The sequence below is a fragment of the Topomyia yanbarensis genome, chromosome 2 (genome assembly GCF_030247195.1).
Source record: "Topomyia yanbarensis strain Yona2022 chromosome 2, ASM3024719v1, whole genome shotgun sequence".
Taxonomy (NCBI): Eukaryota; Metazoa; Arthropoda; class Insecta; order Diptera; family Culicidae; genus Topomyia; species Topomyia yanbarensis.
In genome coordinates this window covers 345,004,100-345,018,260 of record NC_080671.1, presented here as the reverse complement: position 1 = coordinate 345,018,260, position 14,161 = coordinate 345,004,100, and the positions used below count along the sequence as shown (strand labels likewise).

The 14,161-nt window shown below is 43.8% G+C and overlaps 1 protein-coding gene and 1 long non-coding RNA gene across 3 annotated transcripts in view; one reads left to right on the top strand and one right to left on the bottom strand.

The window, feature by feature from the left end:
• LOC131684136 (polyhomeotic-proximal chromatin protein-like) overlaps positions 1 to 14,161 on the top strand; it is a 138,813-nt gene that overhangs the window by 25,743 nt on the left and 98,909 nt on the right. The window lies entirely within an intron of this gene.
• On the bottom strand, positions 11,963 to 12,894 carry LOC131684142 (uncharacterized). Its single transcript, XR_009304625.1, has 2 exons — positions 12,560 to 12,894; positions 11,963 to 12,446 (listed from the first exon to the last, which is right to left on the bottom strand). It is a non-coding gene; the product is annotated as an uncharacterized LOC131684142 (long non-coding RNA).

The following is a 14,161-nucleotide window of genomic DNA, read 5'->3' as shown; positions in this document are numbered from 1 at the left end:
TTAGATATAAGCTAGGATAAGATTTTAGATATATGCAAGATTTTAGACGACTGCTACGATCAGAACTTATTCTTCTTTTATCTAACTCACCCAAGTGACAAGTGTAAGTACCTGTCACTCCCAGTTGCCCAACGATCTCGTTTGTTAGGGTTGACTTTTGGTATGTGGACCAAGGTGCTTCATGTAGGGTGTCTTCATCAATGGTGCTAGGGTGAGTTGAGGTAAGGCGCGCGCACTTGCGTCTAGTTCAAGTGACACTCCTCCCCAGTATGTCGATCCGATGGTCGGCTTACAACTGATCGCGCCGTACGTCTAACACAGCCAGCTTGACCACCGGGCGCTCGTAGACACCATTCGCAGTTTTTACAGTCGCTGCTCTGATTTTGCCGTCCTTACTGATATTAGTACCGATAATCTTCCCTTTGGGCCAGCAGTTTCGAGGTAGATTGGGGTCGGCAATTACTACTACGTCACCAACTTCGATTGGTTTTGTGTCGACATACCACTTTGTCCTACGGGTGATCTCTGGTAAGTAATCGCTCAACCAACGTTTCCAAAATTGGTTCGCCAACACCTGTGATGTTCGCCAAGTCCTCCGCAACACATCACCGCTATCGTTGAAGGTACACAGCGGTTTTGTACCATCAGAAGATCCTAGGAGGAAGTGATTCGGTGTGAGAGCAGGAGCAGATTCGTCGTCTACCGGAACATGGGTCAGCGGCCGTGAGTTCACGGTGTTCTCGATCTCGGTCAGTAGATTCCGGAGTATTTCGTCGTTAGGCTTCCTCGATGGACAAATCGACATCAGATTTCGCTTCACTACTCCGATTAGACGCTCCCAACTGCCGCCCATATGCGGCGACAAAGGAGGGTTAAACTTCCAGCTGGTCTCTGCACTGTTGAACTCTTTCATAACGTCTTCCATATTGACCTGCTTTGCTGCTTCCTGCAACTCTCGATTCGCCCCGATGAAACAGGTTCCACGATCACTGTTGATTGTTCTTGGAGTTCCTCGGCGAGCTACAAAGTTGCGGAGACCCATGATACACGAGTCAGTATTAAGCGTGTGTACGATCTCAATGTGGATCGCCCGAGTAGTCATGCACGTGACTAACATACCCCAACGTTTCTCCACCCTGCGACCTACGACTACTTCCAGCGGTCCGAAGTAATCAATGCCTGCATGCGTGAATGGACGAGCAAAAACATCGAGTCTTTCATACGGGAGATCAGCCATCGTTGGTGGCTGCGGAATTGAGCGGTTGTTTTTGCAACGTTGGCAGTCTTTGCGCACTTTTGCGTAAGCGGTACGTAGTCGGGGAATCCGGAATCTTTGCCGCAATTCGTTCATAACTGTCTCGTGGTTTTGGTGATGATATTTGTTGTGGTAGTGTGCAATTATTAGCGTAGTCGTGTGATGGTTACGGGGTAAAATGATTGGATTCTTGGCGTCTTCAGTAGCCAACGCACAGGCGCTTATTCGACCACGCATTCTCATCAGACCATGTTCGTCCAACCAGGGTGATAATTTATACAGGGAGCTGGCTTTTAGCACGGACGAATTGGATACCCCACTCGGTTTCAGAAGGATGGATACCTCGTCTGGATAGGCTTCTCGTTGAGCTTGGCGTATCACGTAACGTTCAGCGACCAGCAATTCTTCCGATGTAGGGGGTCCACATACGATGGTCCTATTCTGGTTCCTCAGGCGACAGTTTGCTGGGAAACGATGAACAACAATGGCAACGTTAATCATCCGCTTCCAACTGGAGACCTTTATTGAAGTGTCAGGCTTTATTAAGTGAACTAGCAGACTCGGACGGAGTTCAGTGTTGGTTTTGCTTCCCTTCACCAATTGATGTGGCCAAGCTTCTTCCGGTAGCCAGAGAAATTCCGGGCCGTTGTACCATCTCGAACTGGGGGTCATGTCTGGCGATTTCTCCCATTTTGTAGCATCATCTGCGACATTAAGTTTGGTCGGGACCCAGCGCCATTGATTCACCTCTGTAGCTTCCAAAATCTCACTCACCCGAGATGCGATGAATGGGGAATATCGGCGATGGTCGGAGTTCAACCAGCAAATCACGTCTCTGGAATCCGTGTGGTAGAAGAGCTTATCTACGGGAAAGGACAATGAGTCGACGATCGACCGAGCGAGTCTCACACCGATGACTGCAGATTGACACTCTAGTCTCGGAATCGTATGGTATCTCAGCGGTGCGACTCTAGTTTTGGCGGCGACGAGGGAGGATCGGACGACTCCGTTCTGTACGAAACGCAAGTAGCAAGCAGCGGCCATCGCGTTCTCACTCGCGTCCACGAATGTGTGTAATTGGACATGTTCGTAGTCGCGGGTGAAGTTTGAGCGCAAGCATCGCGGAATCTGTACTTGTTCGACTTGAGGCAGTCCTCTCAGCCAGATTCGCCATTTTGTGAGAATGTTGTCGTCAACCTTATCGTCCCATTGAATTCCGGAGCGCCAAACTTCTTGCAACAGAATCTTCAAATAGACGAGAAACGGAGCGATAAGCCCAAGAGGGTCGAATATCGTCATCAGAACTCGCAGTACTTCTCTCTTCGTTGGCCGACGATGACCTTCTAATAGGTCACGGTCGTAGCGATCCCAACCGACCTTAAAGGTAAAAACATCTGCTTCGGTACACCACCACATGCCCAGCACCTTTTCCGTGGCAATTTCTGGCGAAAGGTCCAAATTCTTGTCGGTGGTGTTGTTCTCCTGCAATGCTTTCAAGACACTTTGAGAGTTGCTGGCCCAATTGCGGATTTCAAATCCGCCTTGCGAGTGCACGAATGCTACGTCCTGTGCAAGTTTGATCGCCTTTTCTTCGGTGTCGACGCTCACTAACATATCGTCTACATAATGCTGTTTTTTAATGACTTCTGTGGCTGCCGGATATATCTGCGCGAAGCGATCTGCATTCATGTTCATCACATACTGGGCACAACTCGGAGAGCAACAAGCGCCAAAAGTCATAACTCTCATCACGAAGACCGCAAGCTGCCCATTTTCATCCCTCCAGTAAAAGCGTTGGCACTGCTGGTCCGGTTCCCGAATCATAACCTGGTGAAACATTTCCCTGATGTCACCAGTCAAGGCAATAGGGCTCTCACGAAAGCGGATCAACACGGTGTACAGCGAGGACAGTAGGTCGGGGCCTTTGAGCAGTGCCGAATTGAGAGAGACTCCGTGTACCTTGGCTGCTGCGTCCCACACCATTCTCACCTTCCCGGGTTTGTTCGGATTCGTGACCGGGAATACTGGAAGATACCATGTACGCTGGTACGACTGCTGTAGCTCATTCTCTGTCAACTTCCGAATATAGCCTTTACTCAAGTGATCAGCTATTTTTTGAGTCAGAGTTTCGGCGAGTGCTTTGTCCTTGACCATACGTTTCTCCAGGCATTGAAAACGATGCAGAGCCATCGCTTGGCTATCCGGCAGACGCGGATTGTATGAGCGCCATAGTAGGCCCGTTTCGTAGCGTTGTCCCGTGAATCTGGTCAAAGATTGTTGAAGAGACAGGGCTGTTTGGTCCTCGACAGAAAGCAGCACTTTATGCGGCTTCGTGATTCCTAGACTATCCAGCGAGAAATAATCCTTCATCGCCTTGTGCAGATCTTCGTCCGTCTTATCCAAATCGCAATTACTAATATGGTAAACGGAGTGTACTGGGCTTGATGCTAGATCGGTGCTCCCACCTCCGCAGACCGTCCAACCTAAACGTGTCTTTACTGCGATCGGTTGACTCGGTTTGCCTTCGCGGCAGTTAAGAATCATACTAAGGTGCAAATCTTTAAGTCCGATCAAAATTCGTGGTCGAACGCCCTGGTATGATGCAATCGGTAGTCCTTGCAGGTAGGGGTTGACCTGCGACAGTTCCTTGATGTCCATTGTTTGGAACGGGAGCATTAGTTCGTTCACTGTGCGGGCACCGTTGATGGTATAGCTCTTAGCACCACTGTGAATACCAGCTATTTGTAGTTCAACGATACGTGAGTTCGTTTCATGACGCTGTGTTCCACTGGTCCAGTGCAGACACAATGGCTTAATTTCTCCTTCCAGCTCAAGTTCGTCAGCCAGCTCTTCATCTAGCAGTGTAAGGGCTGATCCATCATCAAGAAATGCGTAAGTTCGCACAGATCTACGCTCTCCATGAAGCATTACGGGTAGGTAGCGAAACAATGTGTCGCTGGTTTTTGTTCGATGTGTGTGACATCCATGCGTCACCGTTGAATTCGGTTCTGGAAATTCGTTGGTATTTTCTGATGATATTGATGTCGAGCTCTTGGACGTCCCTTCAGTAGCCAATGAATGGTCGTTATGAAGCAATGCATGATGCTTGTATTGGCATCCATTTTTTCCACAGACTTTTGCTTGACACATACCGTCGTGACGACAAAGGCATCGCCGACAGAGCGAGAACTCTCGTACAATGGCCCACCTTGAATCCCGAGAAAGCTCCAGGAAACGTTTGCACTTGTCGATGGTCTTACAATCAGCTTTGCACACCAAGCACACATCGTTTGATCCATTTGCGCTGGGATTCACAGAATGTGCGTTCAAGAAGTTCTCTTTCTTTGCAGTACTGCGGGACTCGCTCTGTGTTGGCTTGGTACTCATGTTGCTTGGGCACATCAGAGCACTTGCCGCTTCGGCTATGGTGTAAATCCAGGTACTGAATGCCGCCAAGTTGACAGCCGGAAGAGACTGCCGATGTTGCGCCCAGGTTAGCTTCATCGTGGGTGGCAGTTTGTTGACAAGCTGATGCAGGAGTGTAACGTTGTACAGATATTCTTCCAAGCCACAGGCGTCCACTGTCGCACAATAATTCTCCACGCTAACAGCAAAGTCCACAAGTGTCTCAAACTTGTCTTCCCTTATGGTTGGCAGAGCGCAGATTTTTTCGATGAGCGAGTTAATTATGGCTTCCGGTTGCCCGAACATCATCTTTAAGATTTTCAACACACCGGGGACGTTGGAAGAATGTACTAGTCGACTCTTTACCGCTTCATAAGCTCGTCCCTTTAAGCTCCGTTGCAATCGGAAAATATTCTCGTCGTTCGTGAAACCGCACATAGCCGTCGTACTGTTGAATGTTGCTAGGAAGAGAGGCCATTCCTCGGGGTTGCCGGAAAACTGAGGCAGATCCCTCGAGATAGCATGCCGCGCCGCTATCTGCTTACTAGTCAATGAACCGCGATCTTCTTCGCGTTGGGCGGAATATCCATGGTATGGGTTTTCGTGGTGCACCGACGCCGCGATATCCGATGCTGATCGATGGTTCGTACGGGAAATCGTACTAGCTCTTTGCTGGCTTTCCTGATGAGAGTGTCGACTGGAGTGAGCATATGGGACGAAATCAGAAACTTGTTGGCCATCTACCCACTCTCTTACAGCACTTCCTGCGCTACTTAAATTAGATCCCGTCTCATTAGCTAGTTCTTCCAGCAATTTATATTTCTCCTCCAAGTACGTTCTTTCTTGCTCCGTTTTCTTCGCGTTTAGCAAGCGTTCCTCCTCCAGCTTGTTTGCATTCAGAGCACGTTCCTCCTCTAACTTTTGCAGCTTTAGTTTGGCGAGAACATGCGAGGTTCTGCTGGACGTATGGGATACAACCGATTTAACTTTACTGACCTTAAGTGTCTGCGCGTTGTTGGGATCCGAATTCAAAAGTACAGGAACAACAGGCAAGGTTGTTTCTTTCGTTCCATCTGGATTCGAGTTGGACCCCGAAACCGGGTTCGGGTTTGTACAACCTACACAGCTCCAAGACATATCTTCGATATCCTGCGTGACTCCAACACAGCTGAAGTGAAACCATTGGAGACACTTGTCGCAGCTCACCATTTCCTCGTCGTCTTCTCCGCGGCAAACTCGGCACGACCGGCCAACGTGAGAGGTCTCCGGGTCAGCCGTTCCACCCGTGCTCATCACTTGCTTACTACCTGGTTTTGCACCACGATGGCCACCACCGGCGCTACTACCTTTATTTGATCGGCCTCTTCCCGACATGACTGGTTTGATCGCGGTTATTCGTAAACGAATATTATAATTTGTTGACGATAGTCAACAGGGTAGTTTCCGATAATATAATCTCGAATAAAACGACCGTAGAGTAGGATTTCAATGTGCGAGATTATAATATTCCTGCAAATGTACATAACAGTATAAGTATTGAAAGTAATAGAGATAGGGCACGTGTGTATAAATTTAGGTTATGTGTAACTTACGTTTAGTCCCTTAGCTATTATTAATGTTTTAATTTGCACCGCGCCAACTAGTTTAGTTCATATAATTCCTGTAGTTATTAAGTAATTTAATTATATAATAAGAGGGTAATTTAGATTTAATACAATGCTTACCAATTTCCATTAGCATATTAATTTGGAATAGAAAGACAACGTTGTAAGACAACGTAGAGCAAATCCACTAATTGCAGAAAGGTTCTATTAGCATAATAAATTTTAATAAAAAGCAATCAACTTTACCTATAATTTCAGCACACTCACTTTTAGGCAGATTAGGTATAAGATTTTAGATGTAAGCTAAGTATACGATTTTAGATATAAGCTAGGATAAGATTTTAGATATATGCAAGATTTTAGACGACTGCTACGATCAGAACTTATTCTTCTTTTATCTAACTCACCCAAGTGACAAGTGTAAGTACCTGTCACTCCCAGTTGCCCAACGATCTCGTTTGTTAGGGTTGACTTTTGGTATGTGGACCAAGGTGCTTCATGTAGGGTGTCTTCATCAATGGTGCTAGGGTGAGTTGAGGTAAGGCGCGCGCACTTGCGTCTAGTTCAAGTGACAACACTGGAGACGGTTGAATGGTGAATGTTCAACATTTTTCCCAACTGCCGGTGCGACAGGTCAGGAAATTCCAGGTGTTTGGAAAGAATTTGTTCTCTCGACTCGCGTTGGTTCACCTCCATTTTCGTTGAATCGAAAAACACGACTTCGAGTTTGACAGCATGTAAACAATACACATCAATGAGAAAGTGTGCAAAATTTGGTTGATTTTTACCCAATGGTAAAAAAGTTATGCCCTGTTGAATGTGTCGCAATAATTTCGTGTTCGCCCTTTAGTATGCACTTTCCTGGATAATAAAGGACGTGTCTGAGGTTCGTAAAAGTTATTTGAAGTTTTCAAGTTCCCTCTAAAGTACAAATGGCTTCTTTTGGCTTCTTCTAATTGCCAACGGGCATTCTTTTGACTTTAATGATGTTCATAGAAAACGCCTTAAATGTGAGATTCGTAGAACGTCCATGAGGCTTCCAGAATTGTCGTTAGAATTTATTGAACCTTGTTCACGAACTTCGAAAAACTGCTCGGAATGGCATAGGACTTATTTAAGCTAATTGTTTTGTAGCTCGAAGGGTTTCCGAACCATTCGTAGAGTTCTCCTTAAGTTTATCTAATAAAATAAAGTTGTAAAGGAACAAATATACTGGTTTGATGATTTCAATTTTCAGGCCGCATAAATCTGAAGCTTTTTGACGATACTTTTTCGTCAGAAACTACTCTTTCATTACCACTTTTAAGCAGTTCGAGCTAGCTGCTGACATACGCTGTACACAGTAATTTTCCATTGGCTACAAAAAACAATATTTGAGCGATTAACCGGACTCCATTACATCAATATAGGGTTTCTGTGCCCTAATCCAGCTTAGCACCTCTATTCATCCCACCCATTTGAACACATTAGTTAGAGCTGTGTATGCTATCTCTATTCAACGCATTAGCTCAAATGATGGGATGAATAAGGGTGCGTTGTACTCGACTTTTCGCTTACGCAAGTATTTTACATTTTCCAAGCCAGACTTTTTATTGGTCTGCTTCGTATGAACGAAGCAAAGATGTTGATACATTTTTAAGCGCAATCCAATCAGTGTAAGTCGAGTTATCAGCGAAATAGTGCGACATCATGACCATTGAGATGAATAAGGGCTCGTCTACCCTATTATATGCAAAGCCTGATTCTCATTATTCCCTGTGTGCCGACATGATTAGTTTGTGGCTTAAGTCACGTTTCTATTCGGTTTGCTATTTTATCACAGCAATCTATCTATAACGAACATTGACACAATTCTGTGTAACTTAAGCAAAGCTAAATATCTGGCTTACAATCCTTCTAAGGAATTTTGGTAGAAGATCATTGCAAGTCTCACAGGTTCCGGGGAAATTGAACGAATTAAATTTCCGAAAACTTCTTAAAATTTCAAGGAATTGATTATATTTTAATTTTCAATAATTCTGAAAATGTTGAGCTATACTTGGCCAAAGTTAATCCATTCATGCCCATGTGATTGACCAGAAAGGAGAGATCTATATTTTGACATGCCAAAAAAGGCGCCGGTCACGTCGTTACAGTAATCGGTGAAGGAAAGAAATGTTAGTATAACAACCGTGATCATGATCTCGATCATTTAGAGGGTTACTTTCTTCGGAAAACTTGTTCAGGAGGTCAAAAGCTAGCCTATGGAAGATCAGATAGTTCGAAATAAAAATCTGCCGCTAGGTAGCGCCAGTGAGCATGTTATTTTTTCAGCTTACTTTATTTCAAGATCCAGAATTTTTAGAATGTCAGTGTCTTCTACGAAGTTGTTAGGCAAATCAAAATCTATGAGGTGGTATAATGAATGCTTCAGAATACTTTCATTAGGCGGAGCTAGTGAGCATGCAAGTTGTTGACCTAATGTATCACAATTTCGGCAAAGTTGCTCCCGAGATTAAAACCTTAAAGGTGGTATTTCGAATAGTATGGAATTCTTCCACTAGGAGGCGCTAGTGAACCTGAGCATGTCATTTTTTTCGACCTACTGTGTATCAAACTTCTTGAATCCACAACTCTGCCAAAGGCACTGCACATCTAAATAGTCGCAATCTTGAGATCCAGAATTATACATGTTCGTCAGCGCTACCTAGTGACATAATCCTAAACTATTCAGTATATCGCTTCGTAGGTTTTTATCTTGTGTAACTATATCGAAGACACCGTCCTGCTAATAAATTAGAAACTCGAGGTACAGCATGCAAAAACTGACATGTTCATTAGCACCACCTAGTGGCAGAATTTCGAACTATTTTGCATATCAACCCGTATCTTTAGAAAAATCAGAAACTTTAGATAGAGATCGAAAAAATGTATGACGGTAGAATTCCGACATATGCATTCGCCCATCCAAAAGGTCATAATCTACTACCCAAGTTTACAGAAGAAAGTAGTACTCCACTTGATGCGGATCACGAGTTACTCTAACGACCATATGTGTTTTACAAAGTACAACGCGCGAGTGTTCGTGCTACATAATTTAGCGCGAGTGATGGAGGGTTGAGAACAATCTCACGAATTGTCAATTCTCAATCCTCACACATGATTCAACAGTCGTCGCCCCACTCGGACAAAATCACGCGTATTCCCCACGCACATTAACTGCTGAGTGTATTAGTTCCCTAGTTGGTAAAATGAACACTAAACCAACAAAGAACTTAGTTTGCTCAATCAAGTTTCTTAAAATGCCATCAAATGAAAGAACAGTGAAAATTTCGTGCGACAAAATATGTGCAATTCTAAAAGTAATAAAATGAAGACTACTTACTTATTTTCAATGAAATATGATCGAAAAAAATAGTTGCTTAATCAAGTGATTCATTTTCAAAGATATGTGGTATCTTTGAAAATGAAGCAACTTGATTGAGCAACTATTTTTTCCGATCATATTTTATTGAAAATAACTAAGGAGTCTTCATTTTATTATTTTTAGAATTGCACATATTTTATCGTACGTAATTTTCACTGTTCTTTCATTTGATGGTATTATAAGAAACTACCCTTTAATTACCCCTTATAAAAATAGGTGAAAAATTGGATAAAATATGAGTGAGGAAGCACCAAAAACAGAGAAAACTCAGGGTATTTTGTGCATCAAATTGTATTCATAATTTTATAGAAATAACAGAAAACCGGCAAATTTAAGACTAAGAGAAAAGAAAGCAATGCAATTGAAAGACGGATAGGTATTGTAGAGCGAATCAGTTATAAACTTAGAACGGAAAATTAGTACTAGGCAGGCACATTTGACAATTATGGAATGGAGATGTGAAGAATCTTTTACGTTCTACTAGTAGGAGTTGGGCGTTCCGCTCATCTACCACATGGTCGCTGATAGAACCTAACTCATCATCATGTTTTACCGCAGACGTCAGCATACAGTAGAACCTTCGGCAATTAAAACATAGTAACATCTATGTAGTTACATCTAGACCACAAACAAATTATGTCCGGCACGCAATGAATAATAAGGAACCGATTCGAAAAAATCAATTTTCCATTTCGACTAAATCGTGGCGGAATTAAAATATTTGTTCAGTAACTCTTAACGCCACCTCACTGGCCTATATTTTATAAGTTCACTCACAATATTGAACATTACAGAGGAATCTCCAACCTTAATTGTCTGACTAAAGTCCTGAAAACTTATTTGTAATGCGATGTACGCCGCTTCTTTCAACATGGTTGTCTAATCTCACCAAGGATTTAAAAGAAGGCTCTTGGTCACTGCGAATTTGATGAAGTAGTTTTTAGTTTCAGCACTCAAGAGGTTGATGCAATTTATTTTGAATTCGCAAAAAAATGATTTGGTTTGATGTCTATACTAAAACTGCAGCGCCTAGAAATTTTTCCGTGGATGACTAGATGCCTGCGCATTCCTATCTCTCCAAACGGTCTGCTTTCGCTAGAATTGACACAACAGGTTCAAACGTATTTGAAATCCCATGAGTTATCCCTCAAGGAAGTCACCTGGTGTCATTTTCTTTCGTTTATTTATCAATGATCTTAGAAAACACATCTAGTCACATCCCACATCTATCTATTCTGCGCTGATAATCCATAACGATGGGATGCTATTTAACAGCAAACTTCATTTCGTTAACCACATCATTGAAACAAAATAGGCTGAATTTAAGGGTTTCTACACTCGAAAATCTCAAGACTGCGCACACGCAAGAAGTATTTTGAGGTATACTGTACAATTATGGGCACCATATAACGTCATCCAAATCATTCGACTGGAGCGCGGTCAAAAAAGGTTTGTACAATTTAATCTAAGAACACTGCCGTAAAACGATCCTATCCGTCTACAGCCTCATAAAAATAGATGCATGTTGTTTGATTTACCAATGATGAAGTCTCGTCGTACTTTTCCACAAGGAATTTCTTTTCTCAATATGCCATTCAGAAATATTGACTGTCCCGATAACTTTTTAAGGATTAATTTGTTTTTTCCCTCTCATGTTATAAGAAATCGTCCGCTTCTGTGGATTCCTAGGAAACGCACCGCATTTGACCAGAATAACCCGGTACGCCGATGTTGCAGCAAATTCAACGAAACTTATTTTAACGGCTTCCATTCTACTAAATATAGCTCTATGAGTTATACTATGTTCACACTACAGAGTTAAAACACGTTATAATAATTGGCAACAAGAAAAATGTTATCAAGATAGCGTTAAAACACGTTTTAACTCGTAGTGTGAACGTAGTATTAACGATTAGAAATGTTTTACAATAAATTATTTTATTGACCCATGCTACTTCATCTTTCCTGACCTTGACTCATGGCATACTCTGTGCTCTAATCATGCTTTGCACACATAAAATTCAGATCGCGACGTGTATATTCTGTAAACAAATTACGGAAAGTCTTGAATGAAAACAACAAAAAACAAGACTGCCAGTGTACGAAAAACTTCACTTAAACCACAAACTATTGTCCTATCAGAATTATACGCAACAACCAGAAAGTGTTGCCTATATACAGGCTGTCAGCAAAAATATAAATTCTCTCATTACTACGAAACATTTCTAATAAATTTGTTTGTACAACCATTTATCTCAAGGGGTTATGACAATATGGCCATGAAAACTAGGGTTTAAATTCCACCAAAATAAAAATCTATTTTTATTGCATTCGATTTTCGCAACGGCAATATTCATCAGCCCCTACGATTGTATTCCATTTTTGTCAACCTTTCCGAACTGCGGGATACTCCGCCGTTTTTTCACTACTCCTTCTCTCCATATAGTTGTACAGCACGTTCAGGTAATTCCCTATTCTCCCCGGGTCATTTCCCACCAGCCTCCTATGGTTCCGCACAGTCAAAATTTGCAAAGGCAAAACTTTCACTAGCTTTACTAGAGACCCACTGTTGTTGCTGAGTCGATACCTTTCTCTTCTCTATACCTATGCATGCCTTACGGCTCTCCACTGTGACGGTGATGGTGATGGTCATCGTGGTACGTACCACTTCCACTACTTCTTCGCAGACCGTTCGGGCGCTTGCTAGCTGACTGGAATGGCAGTAATTACCTACCGAATGATGAGCTGTTGTTACGAAGCACGTTGCAAAAGAAACCTAGCGTGGAAGAAAGGGAGAACGAGAGCGAAAGAGAGAAAGATGGTAAAAACCAACAACAGCTAGAAAATAGCGTTAAACAACAACAATCGAGGGAGGGAGAAGATTTTTACCTAGTTTTTTACCCCTGCCACTTCGGCCGAGACCTGCCGTGAGTTTCCCGCCGTCGCGTCGTCGATAGTCTTACCGCGGCAGCTCCCCAGCTACGGTCCGGTTCTCCGCCACGCGCAGCTAGCTTACTTGCTCCCAGTACCGGTTGACGATTCGGGACGGTCCGAAGACGGCAAACGGGTTTTGTTACCCTGCATCTGCATCAACAAGCAGTCGGTGAGGCGGTGCAGTGCAAGTGCGATGCGCGGTGATACATTGTTGCACCCCTCGCGGCGTTCGGTGGTCAAGTGGCCAATGATAATGCGTTAACGAAAAACGGGACTCTTGACGCGAACGGTCGAACCACGTCGAGGGACGAGTGTACCTGCGGTGTTACCCAGCTGGTTCAATTATTGTTTACATAAGTTATACGTGCGAGTGCTGCATCAATGTGTTGGAAGTAGTTTTTTCAGTTCACTCGCCTACTGTGCTATTTTAATTGTGAGGCAGGCTTGAGTGCATGTGCAGTGAGTGCAAATTAAGTGGCGAACCCGTGAGATGATCGATGGCCAGTTGTCGTATGTTCGACGAAAGAGATGTAGCATGTGTTATCATACGTTGCACCCCCTGAAGAAGAAAGTTGAATAAACTCCGACTCGATATGAACGCCTTGAGGACCCTCGCTTTTTGTTAGGTAATATTTTGATGCTTTTTCTACCGAAAATGCGATCCGTTCCGAATCTATTTAGCATTATTACCAATCATCCCTCGCATTCGAATCCATTACTGCACCCTAAATATATCTCACCGCTTCGGGGCAATTTCGCTGCCATTTCTCATCAATCAAATTCCATACCGAACGGCCCGTCATTGTAACGGTCCCAAATCCTAGCCCTCCCAACATTGCGTACATATTTTCTAGGGGCCAAACTTTATTCGGCGAAATCCGCCTTCGCCTGCTACCGTTCGAGGTGCGCCGGGTTTATTTCATCGTTCCAATGGGGCGCTTCTTAACTCAAGCAGACGAGGAGCAGGAGGAGAGGTAGGTGTTGGATACCGGCTGGGGTCATAAATTTCTAGCCTGGCTCTGCCTCCTGATATCAAAACCAAGTCTAACGCTCCCCGCGTCAATGCCGTCTGCGGCCGTCATCACGAGACAAGAATCTACCTCCGCCACTGCTGGCTGCGGGAATGACTCGCTCGCGGAGTGAGGGTAGCATGAACTGTACCTACGTCGTGTATAACTTAGCTGCTGCTTCACACACCGTATGGTCTGCGCGGCGCGGCATGCATGCAGAAGCAATAACAAAACACACAAGCTCACGGGGGCCAGGAATGATTTATATTCGTGGCTTTATTTGCTTTTTTTCTCCATCTCTTACTCTTCGCGGCGGGGCTCTCCCTCGCTTTCTCGCAGTCGAGCGTGTGTTGTTGTTTGGTATGCTTCTTTGCGAAACCGGCCGTATCCAGTGATGGCAACCTTACGTTTTTTGCTGCGGACCTACGGACGAGTTTTTGAAAACTACGAACTTTGCATTACGTTATAAGAAATCTTCGAAAACTAGAGAAAATCGGAGCTCAGATATATCGCCTGAAATTTAAAATGAGATAATCAACGTATGAAA